This window comes from Eumetopias jubatus, unplaced genomic scaffold (assembly GCF_037043125.1).
Source record: "Eumetopias jubatus isolate StellerSeaLion01/CBP00866 unplaced genomic scaffold, mEumJub1_p1.0 scaffold_3, whole genome shotgun sequence".
Classification (NCBI taxonomy): domain Eukaryota; kingdom Metazoa; phylum Chordata; class Mammalia; order Carnivora; family Otariidae; genus Eumetopias; species Eumetopias jubatus.
The window spans coordinates 99,198,115-99,203,542 of NW_028274809.1; the positions used below are offsets into that span (position 1 = coordinate 99,198,115).

General features: G+C 41.6%; 1 pseudogene; it reads left to right on the forward strand.

The window, feature by feature from the left end:
* The first annotated feature begins 412 nt into the window (after positions 1 to 412).
* LOC114207263 (uncharacterized) lies at positions 413 to 3,421 on the forward strand (annotated as a pseudogene).
* The last annotated feature ends 2,007 nt before the right edge of the window (positions 3,422 to 5,428 follow it).

Consider the following 5,428-nt stretch of genomic DNA (forward strand, 5'->3'; position numbering starts at 1 on the left):
AAAGATGGCCCATAAGAGTTGATTTGGTGATGCCGGACAGGCTTTGGTCTAATGTAGAAGAGATTCAAAGTCTCAGGGAGATTGGCATGTTAGAGTGGATTTGTCACTTAAACCTACCCACCCACACTGGGAAGGTCCAGAAGACATGCCTTTCATCAACACTGTGAGAAATAAGTATGTGAAGGGAGCCCCAGGATCCTTGAAGAGCATTATGATCACTCTTCTCTATAGACTTCACAGTGGGAATGGCAGTTGCCAAACTGGGAGATCTAAATGCAGTGGGATTAAGTGGATCCTGGAGTGTGTGTGGGGGGGTAGCGAGGAGGTGTTGGCACACAACCGCTAAAGGCAAGGGGGGGGGTTACAGAAATGAACAGCAGAATCAAAGCAACAGTCAGAATATATCTGACTCATGCAAACCTATGACGCTGGCCAGCTGATCATGAAATTCCTAGAAGTGAAGTATATAGAAAGCCTACAAAATTCTTATTTGATATGTAGAAGCAGAAAACTTCTAGATCAAGTGAACAAAAATCCCTTGAATGAAGAAAAGCCAAGTCCCCTTAAGGAAGGACTCTGGGACACTACCAAAAATTTATTAGTATTTATTCTCAGCCTTCCCCAAAGGGACCTATTGCCTTCTACTAGGATAACTGTACATTGGGAGACAGGAACAAATCAGACCTCTCAGGGACTACTGGACACTGGCTCTGAACTGATGTAATTCCAGGAGACACAAAACATTACTTTGGGCCACCATTCAAAGTAGGGGTTTATGGAGGTCAGGTGATCAATGGTGTTTTAGCTTGGCGTATCTCACAGTGGGTGCAGTGAGTCCCCAAGCCCATCCTGTGGTTACTTCCCCAGTTCAAGAGTACATCATTGGCATAGACATTTTAACAGCTGGCAGAATCCCCTCACTGGTTTCCTGATCTGTGGAGTGAGGGCTTATATAGTGAGAAGGATGAACTGGAAGCCATTAGAACTGTGTTTACCTAATAAAATAGTAATGAAAAGTAATATTACATCCCAGAAGGAATTGCAGAGATTAGTACCACCGTCAAAGACTTGAAAGATGCAAAGTTGGTGATTCCCACCACACACCCCCTTCAGCTCTCCTATTTGTCCTGTGCAGAAGTCAGATGAATTTTGGAAAATGACAGCAGATTATCGTAAATTTAACCAGGTGGTGACTCCAATTGCAGCTGCTGCACCAGATGTGGTTTCATTGCTTGAGCAAATTAACACATCCCCTGGTACCTTGTATACAGCTATTAATCTGCAAATGCCTTTTGCTCCATACATGTCCGTAGGCCCACCAGAAGCAGTTTTCTTTCAACTGGCAAAGCCAGCAATATACCTTCCTTGTCCTACCTCAGGGATATATCAACTCTCCAGCCCTATTCCATAACTTAGTTTGCAGGGATCTTGATGCTCCTTTTCCTTCCATATCATAACACACTGATCCATTACATTGATGACATTATGCAGATTGGACCTGGTGAGTAAGAAGTGGCAAACTACTGTAGACTTATTTGTAAGATATTTGCATGTCAAAGGGTGGGAAATAAATCCTATTAAAATTAAAGGGATTTCTACCTCAGTGAAATTTCTTAGGGACCAGTGGTGTAGACCTGCCAAGATATTCCTTCGCAAGTCAAGCATAAATCTTTGTATCTGACCTTTCCTACAACCAAGAAAAAGGCATAACACCTAGTAAGCTTCTGGATTTTGGAGGCAATATATTCCTCATATGGTGTGTTACTCTAATCCATTTATTGAGTTACCGCCCCCCCCCAAAAAAACTGCTAGTTTTGAGTGGGGACCAGAATGAGAGAAGTCTCTGCAATATGTCCAGAGTGCTTTCCAAACTCCTCTGCCACTTGGGTCATAGGATCCACCAGATTCAATACCACTGACATACCAGTGGCAAATAGGGATGCTGTTTGGAGCCTTTGTCAGGACCCAAGGTGTTTTGCAGCACGGGCCTTTAGGATTTTGAAGCAAGACCCTGTCATCTTCCACAGATAACTACTTTCCTTTTGAGAAACAGCTCTTGGCCTGTTACTGGGCCTTCGTAGAGACTAAAGGCTTAATGATGAGCCGCCAAGTTACTATGTAATCTGAAGTGTCCACCATAAACTGGGTGTTATCTGACACACCACGCCATGGAGTTGGGTGGGCACAGCAACACTTTACTATCAAATAGAAGTTGTATATAGATGATCAGGCCTGAGCAGGCCTTGAAAGCACAAGTAAGTTACAGGAAGATGTGACCCAAATATCCATGATCCCCCCTCCTGCCAATCTGTGTTCTCTCTCACCTAAGGCTTTGTGGGGAGTGTCCTAGGATCAGCTGATAGAAGAGAAAACTGGGGCCTCATTGGCAGATGGTTCTGCAGGATGTGCAGAAACCACCTGCCAGTGAAGAGCTGTAGCACTACAGCCCCTCTCTGGGACATCCTTGAAGGATGATGGTGAGAGAAAATCCTTTCAACAGGCAGAACTTTGGTCAGTGTACCTTGTTGTTCACTTTTCTTGGAGGGAAAAAGTATCAGACTTGAAACTATATATGGATGCATGAATTGTGACAATAGTTTGGTGAATGGTCAGGGACTTGGGAGGGACAGGATTAGAAAATTCACAGTAAAGAAATCTGGAGAAGAGGCAAGTGGATAGACCTCTCTGCATGTGAAAAATCCTGAAGACATTTGTGTCCCACATGAATGCTTACCAAAGGGTAACCTCAGCTTTGTGGATACAAGTCAGCCTCTTACTCCAGTCACCCCTATCATCGCTCAAAGGTCTCACGAACAAAGTGGCCATGGTGGTAAGGATAAGAGATTATGGGTGTACTCAACAATATGGACTTTCACTCACCAAGGCCAAACTTGGCTGTGGCCACTGCTACGTACTCACTCTGTCACCAACAGAAACCAATGCTGAGCCCTTGATATGGTACTATTCCTTGTGGTGATCAGCCAGGGGCCTGGTGGCAGGTTGATGTCCTTGAATCATTTCCATCATGGAAGGGACAGCATTTTGTTCGTAATGGAATAGACACTTATTCTGGTTAGGGACTTGCCTTCCATGCACTCAATGCTTCCACCAAAGCCACCGTCCATGGGCTTACAGTATGTATTATCTACCATTATGGTATTTCACACAGTGTTGCTGCAGATTAAGGAACCCACCTCACTGCAAAGGAAGTGCAGCAGTGGGCCCGTGTTCATGGAATTTTCTGGTCTTATCATGTTCCCTACCATCCTCAAGCAGCTGGCTTAATTGGATGATGAAATGACCTTTTGAAACTTAATTATAGTACCAGATAGGTGATATTTTGCAAGATTGGTACAAGGTTCTCCAGAAAGCCAAATATTATCTAATTCAGCCCAATTATAGTCCTCAGTTACAGAAATAAACACTGTAATTATCATGAGTATTTCCTCATTATTTTATTGTGAATATTTTTGTGTGTATATGTGTATGTGTGTATTATATGCATATATATGTGTATATATATATATCAACTTTACATTTAGTATTTAATTTATGTGATATTAAGAATAGTAAACATCATTCAAGGACTTTACTTCCTCTTCTGAGGAAAAGATTTGTGTATTTTTAGTTGAATGCAGGATAGTTGTCTCAGGTTAGGTAGCATTATGACCCTGTTTTTGTCTTCATTTGGAGATTGGGTATAGTTTAAGGAGATGCATATGGGTACCAAGTTGACAAGGAGTGGACTTGTAAGGGTTAATTTCATGTGTTAACTTGACTGGCCATGGGATGCCCAGATTAAACACATTTCTTTTTTTTTTAAGATTTTATTTATTTATTTGACAGAGAGAGGCAGTGAGAGAGGGAACACAAGCAGGGGGAGTGGGAGAGGGAGAAGCAGTCTCCCCGCTGAGCAGGAAGCCCAATGCGGGGCTTGATTCCAGGACCCTGGGATAATGACCTGAGCCAAAGGCAGACGCTTAACGACTGAGCCACCCAGGCGCCCCTCAACATATTTCTGCCTTGTGTCTGTGAAGGTGTTTCCAGATGACTAACATTTGAATCAGTGGACTCTGTTAAGGTAAGATGGCCCTCTTTAATGTGGGTGAACACCATTCAGTCCATTGAGGGCCTTAATAGAACAAAAGGTGGAGGAAAGACGAATTCATCCAATTTTTTCCTGCCTCACCATTAAGCAGGGACACCTCATTTCATCTTCTCCCATCCTTGGACTTGGACTGAATTAAACCATCTGCTTTCCTGGGTCTCCAGCTTGCAGACAGTAAACTGTGGAACTTCTCAGCCTCCATCATTGTGTGAGCCAGTTCCTCATAATCTCTCTCTCAATTTCTGTCTGTCAAATCACACCTAAATTACATCTACATCTATCTATATCTACCTATTGTCTGTCTATCTATCTATCTATCTATCTATCTATCTATCTATCTATCTATCATCTATCTACCATCTATCTATATCTATCTAATCTCCTATTGGTTCTGCTTCTTTGGAGAACTCTCTTTAAATCATTTTCAGCCTAAAATAATTATCATAATCTTTCCAATCTAATGCAGAGAATATTTAAGTTATATGAACATTATACAAGTTACTGGGAGACATTTGAACCATAATAGGCCCTCAAATATAATTGATGTTCTCTCTAAAGTGTTATTATTCATAGCTATTTTAAGTCTCAGGAGATCATCAAAAAAAAAATAGTTTAGAAAGGCAATGAAATTGTGATATATAGTAGTGGTCTGTATCCCAATTGCAGAAGAAACGGAGAAAACAATATGATCTACCGAAGACATTATTCTAGCAGTAAGAGATGTAAAGGGAGTAATCTTCAAATAATATGAGGTGAAAATATTTCCACATTCAACTGAGAAGCTGAAGGGCAAATAACTCCATTTGTGGAACTTGATGAGCCCTAAAATGGGAGTAGCTTCCCTTTATCTATGAAGATGGCTACGAAAATCCCAATGGAAGTCTATTTTCCATTTGGTCCTCTTGTCAATATGATTAACCAAAGTCTTTAGGTGGTTATCATGAGTTCTAATAACGAGTCTGTGAGTGAATTTTTATAGTCTTTTTGAAGAACACTTCTGCTTGCCTAGCTCTGAAACAAACATTACAAGGCAGCAACACAAGACTGCTAGTGGAAGACAGTCTAGTTTCCCAAGGTAACACAATTCACTTCTCGAACCTAGAGTGTATTACTGACAGAAGGCTATGTTGCCTTTCACTACCGGTTCCAGAGATACACATGACTAAGTGACATCTCAAAGACTTCTATGCCCACTTGGACTATCATGATCCTCCAAGTTCCACAGGATGCCTCCAAAATCAAATTCCCAAAGCCTGCACTGTGTCTTGCTGAGTCTATATCCACCACACATTATTGAAAATCATGGAAAAATATCAAGCA